Source organism: Ochotona princeps, chromosome 8 (assembly GCF_030435755.1).
Source record: "Ochotona princeps isolate mOchPri1 chromosome 8, mOchPri1.hap1, whole genome shotgun sequence".
NCBI classification, from domain to species: Eukaryota; Metazoa; Chordata; class Mammalia; order Lagomorpha; family Ochotonidae; genus Ochotona; species Ochotona princeps.
Window position 1 is genome coordinate 43,459,257 of NC_080839.1, and position 11,196 is coordinate 43,470,452.

An 11,196-nucleotide genomic window follows, 5' to 3' on the forward strand; every position below is an offset into this window, starting at 1 on the left:
ATCCTTGCTTTCATTATTCCCTCTCTCTCTCCTTCCTTCCCTTCTTCTTTCCCTCATCCTAATTGCACTGATTCATGCCTCAACAACCGTGTAAATCTAAAGGTGACAGCAGCTGCCTTCAATGTATCCCTCCTTTTTCTTCTACTAAACAGAACGTCAAGAATCAGTTCATCATGTCATACATACTTTGTCTACCACTTGTTATATTAACTTAGAAAAAGAGAAAGAAATTTATAAGATAAACTTTAAAATGTTTTATTTGGAAAGGACTATTTTAAATGAAGAAGGAAAATAGAATCTGGTTTAGGCATTTAAAATATCTCTCTTATTTCAACATTGTTAAAAGTAAGATTAAAATACTTAATCAGAAACTGCAGCTTCTGATAAATGGTTCTTAGGTCATTGGAATGTCCTGCTCTGTTGTTAAGCTGCAAATAACAGTTCCCTGGGAATACACTCAAAACCCAATTGCCAGCCTTCCCCACATTCCAGACTTTGAGTCCCCCTGGGTTTCTGCCTGCTATGTCTCAACCATAATGGGAGTGCATCCATGTCTGAAAGAGTCCCTGGTCACTCTTGCCTCTCTTGAGAACCAGAGCCAGACCTGTGTCACTGAGCTGCAAGACTGGTCAGGAGCTTTCAGAATCAGCTGTGTTGCATCTGCTGTGTTCCCCGGTAGGAGACAGGCTTTTGATGTCCAAACCTGGAAGGTTGAAAGAGGGGTCTTTACTCGCTCTGGCTGTACACAAGAGTCAGAGTTCCAAGAGGACCCTGCTAAAACATATTCTAGCCATCTGTTGGGCTAATGCTGAACTCTGATCTGCCATTACTGTGCAAGCTGCAGTAGCTCAAGCAAATGACTTTCACAACCAAGTATGTGTCATCTGGACTCTGCTCCAAACCGAAGAAGTAGTTCTGAGGTTTGCATATTAACTCTCTTGCTTTTCTGTTTCATAACATGTTATTGTATGCTTTCTTTAGCATTATTTGCTAATTTTTACTCTCCTTGTTAAGTAACTTTTTTTCTAGCTTATTGAGCTACTTATTTTTTATATTTCTTTTTCCTATTCAGTAATAAAAACATTTACTGATATTAATTTAATCAACATGTAACATCACTGCATTTATTAATTTCAGTGATCATTATTTATTTAAATAGCCAATAATTGCACTTTTATTTACTCACTGACAAAAAATATTATAGGCTTGTATTTCAAATTTAAACTTTAAAAATGTTTTATGGATTATTTTTTCTTTTATTATTAACTCATAATCTCATTATGATTCATGACTAAAACCTAGAAAGTTCTAGTAAATAGCATTTATAGTTATTTTTGAAGCCTAGATCAACATTTCGAAGGGTATTTGAAAAGAATATGTGTCAGCTCCAAGGCTCCAAGTAGAATGTAAAATTACAGAAAGTAGAGCTTAGTTCTTTCCTCTGGACTATGTGTCAACCTCAGTGAGTTGCTTGTAACAGAGCACAGAGAAGGAAAAATAGCTCTCCTTGGAGAAGAAACCTGACAAACACCATCCTGTGCACCTTCCACAGACATCACCAGCATCACGTTACTTGAGATCACATATCCTGTCACTTGACATGCCCTTAACCTGTCCTGCATGCCACCCCAAATCTACAACCCCAGCAGCAGAAAATGCCAGGCAAACCCCAGCTAAGGTACAATTTACAAAATACCTGGTAGTCCCCTTCAAAAGTGTCCAGGTCATGTGTCAGCTCTGAAAACTGTCGTGACAAAGCCCACCAACTCCACACCTTATTCTCTCGTCGTTCTTGGCTTCACCACTCCAGGCTCCGCCTCTGTCTTCACATAGCTTCTTCCACGTGTTCATCTATCTGCACAAGCCGTGTTCCATGTGTGTCTCTGAAGTGCACCTGCTCTCTCATGAGAACATTAGTCATTGGACTGAAGCCTTTTTCTAAATCACAGGATGAGTTCATCCTGATAGCTTTAACTCAATTACATGCAAGGACTGTGCTTCTTTTTATTGTTATTGCTGTTATTTGAAAGTTAGTGTTATAAAGAGAGAGAGACTCAGAGAGGCATAGCAATAGACCTCTCATCTGCTAGTTCACTCTTCAAATGGCCAAAACTGCCAGGGCTTAGCCAGGCCAAAACCAAAATCCTAGAGTTTTGTCTCAATATCCCGTGTGTGTAGGATCCCAAGCTCTGGGGTCAGTTTCTACTGCCTTCCCAGGCAAATAAACAGGGAGATGGCTCAGAAGTGGGGTTGCTGAGACTTGCACTGGGGCTCACATGGGATGCTGAAGGTGAGCCACAACACTGGCTCAACTCTACTTCTAAATGAGGTCGTTCAGGAGTACAAAGGGGTAAGAGCTTGGTCCACCTTATTGAAGGACCCAATGTTACCTGCTATGATCGTGAACAACTAAGAGTGAGAAACTGCCACAGATGGGGGGAAACAAGGAAACATGAGAAGTGAATGTAACGTGCAATCTGGATTTAATCCTGGAAGAGAAAGAGAGCATTAGCAAAGAAATTGGCTAAAAGAAATCCAAACAAAAACTGTAAATCAGTTAATGCCATTACATGTGGATATTGTTAAAGTGTGTTAGCATTATATCCACAGGGTTTCTTTTTTTAATCTTTATTTTCATCTACTTGAAAGGTAAAGAAGAGAGACAGAGAGATCTTCCACCTGCTGGTTCACTCCCCAAATGCTCACAACAGCAAAGTCCATGGCCAGCTGGGCGAGGAGCTCTTGCTGAGGATCCCACACAGAAGCACATTAGCAGGAAGCTGGGTCAGAAGCACAACAGCTAGGATTTTAGTCTGGAATGTGGGTAACCCAAGCCCACAGCAACCAGCCCAAATTCCGTTTTGATCATTGTGCATGGCTATCTAAGTCCATTCACAAAGAGAAAGTAGATATATGCTACACAGGAACTTGCTGTGCTATCTTTACAACTCTTCTAAAACTTTGAGACAGTGTCAAAATTAAGTGTTTTTTAAATGACCAGGTTATTTTATTGAGTGTTAAAGATTAAGAATTTGTTTGGATGTTCAAAACTTAAAGACAAAATTAAAAGAAACACTGATACGTGAAAAGTAAAAAATAATGTTGAGAACAAAGAGGAACATGATAAATAAATAAAGAGGTGGACACATATTCCCAGTTCAAACTCCAACTACTGTGTTTCTGATCCAGTTCCCTACTAATATATTCCCTGGGTGGCAGCAGGTAAGATCTATCTGCTTGGGTCCTACTACCTTCCCGGGAAACCCAAATTGAGTTCCAGGCTCCTGGTTTCAGTCTGGCGCAGCCCTGACTGTGACAGGTATTTGAGAAATGATCCAGCAGATGGAAGATCTTTCTCTGTCTCTCAAATAAAATGAAAATAAATAAAAGAAATAAAATCAGGAATTGAAATATTGTTCAAAAATACAATTTATGACAAAGTCATAATAATAATAGGAATACTTTTGTGATAATAATGCATGCAATCCACACTGAAGATCTAATAAGCTTTAAATTCAAAATTATATAGATTCACAGCAAACAGCACCAAAAGACCCTGCTTTTAGTCGGGTGTCCCTCAAATTCCTTCACTCCCACTAGGAACATGGTGGTTGCAGCAGAACAGAGAGCGGCTGAGACACACCTGCAGGACTGGTCATGCTCCCACTACATGGAAATCTTTCTTCATTGAGATTTTGGTGTTGCACATGAGGTTAGTTTGGGCAGTGATCCCTTCCCTTTCTAGAACGGTGGTCTTCATTAGAAACCTGTGTGTGTGTCTTGCAAGCTAGCTGGGTCAAGTGCCAGATGTGTTTGTTGCTACATGCAACTGCTCTCAGTCTGGCAAGGATCAATTCCTATGTAACTTATAGATGTCTCTTGCTTCATCTCCAGCCCCCTTAGGGGCTATTCTCCATGCTCCATCAAGATATACTTCAGGCAAACTTTTCTTTCCTGGAATCATGTTGGGGTTGCTAAGTTGCTTCAAATGGGTTCTTCATCACAGCAGATGTAACAAAACAAACACTTCCTAGTCCCTACACTTTCAATAACACCCTTGATCTTTACTACAGCTGGCACAAATTTTAACTCTATTTTTGCATTTTTTATTCAATTCAAAGGCAATACAGAAGACAGAGGAGTTAGCATAAAGACTTAAAATGACACCCTAGACGAAGAGTTAGAACAGGCACTGAGTGGATGGCTCAGGGACTTGTTAGGGGCTTAGGATCTGAAAAGTGGTACATGGAGCCAGCCCGTGGGACACTGGAGTCAGGACATGGGAGATCCTGTCACTGCATATATCCATCTGCAGCTCTTGCTTGTGTTCCATAGTCAATGGTCATCTTAACCTTAGCTTGAAAAGATTGTAGACAGATAACAACAGATTTTTCCACCACATGAACTTTTATTATAAATGCAAAAGTAGGAAATTACAATTTAGCTCTGCAGACTTTAGATATGTATTTACAATGTATAAGCCAGGAAGGTAAGATTTGCTCACCTACAACTTATTTGATGACAGTGTACAATGCTATATCTAAGCTCTCATGGGTGCCTCACTAAGCTAAATAGTTAAGGCAGACATCATGGTCTCCATACGGAAACCAAATTGTAGTTAGGCAAAGGGATTCGTCCCAAACAATGCAGCTAGTAACTTCTGGGCCATGAGGATTAGGTCACAGGATTAGCTTTCTCAGAGTCCTGTGTTTTTCTCTTATACATTTAATCAAGTCATATCATTCATTGGAAAGGACAAGCATTGATTGTTGAAGGGAGAGCTTTAATCTGCATCAATAGCAAAAGAAAAGTCTTAGATGGATGCTGAGTTCTTTGTTCTCATTGTGAGGAGGATCAGTACCAGAGCTTTAGGGCGTGCGTGCGCGCACACACACACACACACACACACACACACACACACACATTAATCTCTGCAAAACCAACGCCCTCCCAGAGCCCTCTGAGTTCTCTAGCCAGCCTCACAAGGCAGCCAAACCAACAATACGGTCCTTTATGCTTGAGCAAAGGAGGCAGACTCTGCCTCTTTGGTTGTTTCATGTGCCTGGAAGTTTGGCCAGGGACAGTGAGCCCCAGTGTAGCAATCTTCTGCCCAGCACACACCCCAAGATCAAAATCCTCAACAGTCTCTAAGAATTTCAAAAAAAGAAAAGAAAAGAAAAGAAAAGAAAAAGAAAGAAAGAAAGAAAGAAAGAAAGAAAGAAAGAAAGAAAGAAAGAAAGAAAGAAAGAAAGAAAGAAAGAAAAGAGGGCCTTTCCACTTAAATCTTTATGAAGCAATCCCTCCAGACCTGCATCCTACCGCACTAACCATGGCAGTCCAGGAGCAACTCACCTACTGCAATAGGTGTAGCACACAGTGTGGAAGCTGAATTCAAAACTTGGTTCCTTGCCAAGTTATTTAATTGCTCAAACCTTCAGGGTAGGATGGAACTAATAATAATTACAGTATCAGTCAACTATTACAAAACCACAGAATCACAGTAGCATTCCACAGCAAGCATTTTTCATCTATCTGTGGTCGATTAGCTGGAAACTGGCTGAGTGAGGCCAGATGAGCTAAAAGATCTCTGACTCAAGCCCTGATTCCAAGCAACCCTAATTGCTCCGTGTGTCTCACTTTGGGCTCTGAGTGGAAGACGTATCACCTCCCAGAGAAGCCCTTTTCATGGCCAGGGCAAATGTGCCCAAGAGCGTGATTAACCATCCAGGCACATTTCAAATCCCCTTTTGGGTTACATTTACTTTTTTCCTGCAGGCCAAAGTAAGTTATGTGGCCAAGGCAAAAGTCAAGGACACAGAACACAGGTATTTAAGCTCATCCAGGTCTGAGAGGGGGTAGTTGGTCCCAGTTCTGCATGCAGGTGCATTTATCTGAGTTCCTTAAAGGAAACTTAGACTAACTTAGATTTAGATGGTTTGAACTGACAGATTTCCCAGAAGATGTTCATCTTGGACCCAAGATGTCCTTGGATGCCATGCCAAGGAAGCCTCTGAGAAGCTGATTCTTTGCTATGGCCTCTCATCTTTATTTTCTCTGATCTCTCATTTAGTGATTCTATTACTCAGATGTTGCACCTCCTGCACTTGTCTGTTACTTTGCTTACATTCATTTTTTGCAACTTCCTCATTGAATTGTCCTGTCAACTCATTTGTCTTCATACTTGTTTTCCAATTACTTTGTAAGGTGTAGAGTTCTTTTTCCATTTTACTCTTGTACTATAAGCTCTAACAGATCTTTTTGTTTGCTCTGAATACTCCTTTTTCTAGCATCATCTTCTTACATTGCGAATGCAACGTCTTATCTTTAACACTCTAAAAATAGGGATTTGGGAGAGAAGAGCTCTCCCAACAGTCTGCTACCTCTAAGTGCTTTTCTCCATGAACTGCTTTTGTTTACAACATCTCTAACGCAGCCTTTCTGTGACTATGTGGTATTTATTACTTCTCTGCCCATGTTTGGGAGTGGAAAACTAAAAAGCTTATTAGAAGTTCTGAGTTAGTGGGTGGAGCTGATATTCAGGCCTCACTGCAGAGATGGGGCTGAGTCAGATACCGATATAAAGTGCTGATGTAAGTATCTTCAGGGTTTTCCCCTTGGGTTAACAAATTCCCAACAGAAACCATTTCAGTTTCCTGCCTGGAAGCAAAAGCCCTGGCTGCCAGTACTCTGGGGCTGGAGGGCTGAGGATTCAACATTCAGGAGTCCCCCAGCTTCCTCCACCCCCTGTTTTCAGGGGGGTAGTGATGGCCTCAACTGTGTCTGGTATCCCCTTGTCTAGGAAAAACTGCCTTATACCCTTCAGGGAAAAAAAAAATCCTCCCATATTCTGCGGTGCAGGAAGACTGACTACCCAGGACACTTAATGGTTCTTCCTATTGCTTTCAAATCATCCTCCATATTTTTGCTCTAGGTTTTAATCCTTCATTGCCAGAGAGTTTTGAGTGCCGATGGACATGTATGGTCAACATTTTGTCACTGTCAGCTTAGATGTTGTTTTCAACCTCTAGATTTCTGTTGATGGTCATCCCTTTTCCTCTTTCTCACTCATGGGGTTTTATTATTGTTCTACTTGCAGCAATTTTTTTTTTGGAGCAAAAGTACTTAGATAGGGTCTTTTCACCATCTTTACCTGATGCATCTTCGTTGTCCACTGCAGTATAGAATCTTCTCCCACAATAAGCTCCCGACACAGAGATCACCCAAGGGCCGCCTCTTGCTAAATTTAATGAGCGGTTTTCAGTTTGTATATTCTCAATCTCTTTTTTCCTGATACTCAGACCTATTTTCTCCTGGAAAATGTCTTGTTTCCTTTCTTGATTCCTCTTTCTCTGTAAAAACTTTGGTGTTCCTCTGAGCCCTGTCCTTGGCTGTTTGAGCTCCAACCCATAGCTCAGATACTCATGACCTCTACCTACTATGCGTTAGCCCAGGCACTGTTTCTGAGCAGGAAATTCCCAGTAAATACTCTCTACATTTCAGTGTTTCTATGACATATGAAGCAGTCGTAGAAATTCAGAGTAAATGATAATATATTGGACATTTTGAAGAAAAGAGAAAAAAAGAACAATGCAATGAAACATGCACAGTAGGACTGCGGTTTACAGAATTAAATTCAAGAAGCAATGAAGACTGGAGAAGGCAGTTACTATTTTAGTTCTGTTGAAGAACATGATTTATGGACAGTGATCAACATGAGGAAAGCTTTCCAAAAATGTCCACTGCACATGGAAACAGCATTGCTCTGATCTGAATTTGGATGTTTTTCTTTCTTTCTTTTTCTCTTTCCCACAGTTCCAGAATTGACTGTATGATTAAAAACTGCTTCCAGCTGATCTCGCCACGTACTGAGTTTGTAACACACTCTCCATACTTCTGTTTTATTGTTTTCCATCTAGCTGACAAATTATCAAGCCTTTTTTTCCTGCCAGCTGAGAAACTGCCTGTGCCTTAAAGCAAATTTTATGTCTAGAGGACAGTGTATTCTGGGCATGGGCTTTTATTTCCTCTTGCTTACTCTTGGATTTGTAATAGTTCCATTGGGCTTCTAACCATTCCAACTTAAGATACTAAATCTTCAGTTCTGTAGAAACCTTTAATCTTTATCATATATTTGCTGTTTGATTTCACTGTTTTCTTTTGGATGAATTCACAATTCATGTACCTAAATTGATTACTACTATTAAGAAGAGAAATATTATATAGAGAGAAGCAAAACCCCAAGTAGCAATCCCATCTGTTTTTGTTTGGTTTCGTTTGGTTTTGTTTTTAGCCTTTTATTTTTAAAGGAGGTTTCTTTAACTCTAGGCCTCATTCCCCATCACAGAGCACATGACATGACTTTTCCACTGTTTTACACAGTAAGAGCAATTGCCTTTTTTTTCATAAATATGCAGTTTTATTTTGTTTTTGGAAAGTCAGATATACAGAGAGGAAGATCTTCCATTCGCTAATTTGCTCTTCTAGTGGCCACAATGGCAGGAGGTACACCAGTCCAAAGTCAGGAGCCCGGAGCCTCTTCTGGGTCTCCCACACAGGTGCAGTGTTCCAAGGCTTTGGGCTGTCCTTGACTGCTTTCCCAGGGTACAAATAGGCAGGTGGATGGGAAGCAGGGCAGTCAGAATTAGAACTGGCGCCCATATGAGATCCTGACTTGTGCAAGACAGACTTTAGCCACTATGCTGCTGTGCTGGGCCCAAGAACAATTGCTTTTATGTATGGGGTTTTTAGGATGAGCCTACTTCTTAGACACTCATCTTCAGTAAGGCTTATTGCAGCCTGAAAAGCTGGGCCATAAAACTAACCCAGTCCTGTCTACTCCAAAACAATTCCCTGTGGATTCAGTGCTCGGAGGCAAACTTATCTGAGAAATGCATGCCTTGTCACCAGCTGTAGCTGGTGTTCCCAAACCCTTCTGTGTCCCATAAATCATGATGGATTACAGGAGAGGACAGGCATCCTGGGAATCCCTCTTACCCAAACTGAAGGCAATTTAGGTGTCCTGGATTTTGCTCTCATTGACATTGGCTCCTTCCAGTTCCCTTCTTAGCAAAGGAGCATCTCACTGCTAGAATGAAGAGATGCTTATTATGCTCTAATTCATTTGTGTCCTGCAATGAGCCATCTCAGTGAGCTGTGCTCCAGTAGTTCCTACTCTATTTGGAATTGACTTGCTGTACCAGGACTGCTTATATACTTCCATCTCTCAGCTAAACTCTGTTAAGATCCATGGTATATTCATTTTTGTATCTTCAGTATAAGCATGGGGCTTGCTTACCATATAACACATATACAAAAACTACTTTTTTTAAAAAAAGAGAGATGTATTTATTTTCATTGGAAAGGCAGATTTACAGAGAGAAGGAGAGACAGAGAGATCTACCATCCACTCTTCACTCCCCAAATGGCTACAATGCCTGGAGCTGAGCCGATCTGAAACCAGGAGTCAGGAGTTTCTTCTGTGTCTCCCACACGGGTGCAGGGTCCCAAGGCTTTGGGCTGTCCTCGACTTCTTTCCCAGGCCACAAACAAAGAGCTGGGTGGAAAGTAGAGCAACCGGAACACGAACTGGTACCCATATGGGATCCTAGCACATGGAAGGTAAGGATTTAGCCATTAAGACATCACACCAAGCTCCAAAAACTAATTTTGAAAGGTTGAAGAAGGGGATGCATAATAAAGACTCTTTTCTGTGGAATTCTAGTCTGTAAAGCCAGTATCAGGAAGAAGCACCACTGGTAATGACAATGTACTCAGACATTCCATTTGAGGTAGCTCTCTAGCATGCTTGGCTAGTGGAAGCAGCAGTACTGCCAATAGATTATTGATAGTCTGAAAACATGTTTTCTGCATGTTTCCTAAGAAACTACCAATTCACAGTCGCTCAAATGCATTCTGAAACTGATTTTTGCATTTCTCAAAGTTGGTAGTATAAATGTCCACAGTACAAAAACAGTTTTGGGTTGCTGGCGATAAAAAAGGAATCAAAGATTCTCTCCAGATGTAGTTCTTCCAAATTTGCCTTTCTCATCTGTAGAAGAAATTTTAATACAATTTCTAAGAATCCCCCAGTGAACAGCAAAAGCCAAAATCTATGGTGTGCTTTCTGAGGGCATACATACCTACATTACCTCACTGAAATTGCACAACATACCAATAAGATAGGTAGCAATATTTTCCCTATTTTGTGGGTAGGAAGTTGTGGTATGGACAGGTCGTGAAGCTTTCAGTCTCAACCAATCGATGCTGGTAGAGCTAGCTTTACTCCACCAAACTTGATATGAGATTGTATTAATAATCACTCTTATTCATGACCTCTTGCTTAGTTTCTGGGAATTATTAATTCTAGCTATTTGTATAGATCTCAAGAATGGAAAGACAACATAAGGCAAGAAGGAAACAAAATTAGACAGTACAAGACAGCATCTAACTATGCATGTTACCCAAACCCCCATGCCATGATGCCATGTCTATTCTGATTATTTCACTGATTATTCTGAAGTGGATAAATATCCTCTCCCCTGCTTTCACAGTAGCCTCTCTACACACCTCCAATCATGCAAATGTACTCTCCTACATTGCAGACTACTGTCCCTCTGACTTGAGATTTGGATGGTAGCCATCAGCAAAAGGGAGCTGCAGGTCTGATGAATCTGGCTATTTTTTTCTGGTATCATCAGCTATAAATTGATCTGGGGTCTCTGAATAAGACCAAGGTATTTTTAACTTCATTTATTTTATTTAGGAGGCAGAGAGGGAGAAATAGGGAGACAAAGAGACACACAGAGACAGAGAGAAGGCTTCCATCCACTGATTCATTCTCCAAATGCTTACAGAGGTCCCCTGGGGTAGGAACTCAACCCAGATCTCCTACATGGGTAGCAGAGACCAAACTACCTGAACCATCATTTGCTGTGTCCCAGGGTTTATATTAGCAAAAAGTTGGATTCTCTGCTATGAGATGCTAATATCTCACAAAGCAAGGCCTTACTCTCAACTATGCCACAGCTAAAGATACCTTGACAGAATAGAGATAAGTGGTCTTAGTTTAACTGGCTTTAGCTTGTCTAATACATACAGCCTTTCTTTATAATCTCTGGGATTGTTAGCAGCCAGGACTGTGCTGGTTCAGCCCTCATTGGAGTTCTGAGTTGTGTTAGCCTGGCTTTCATACTAGGT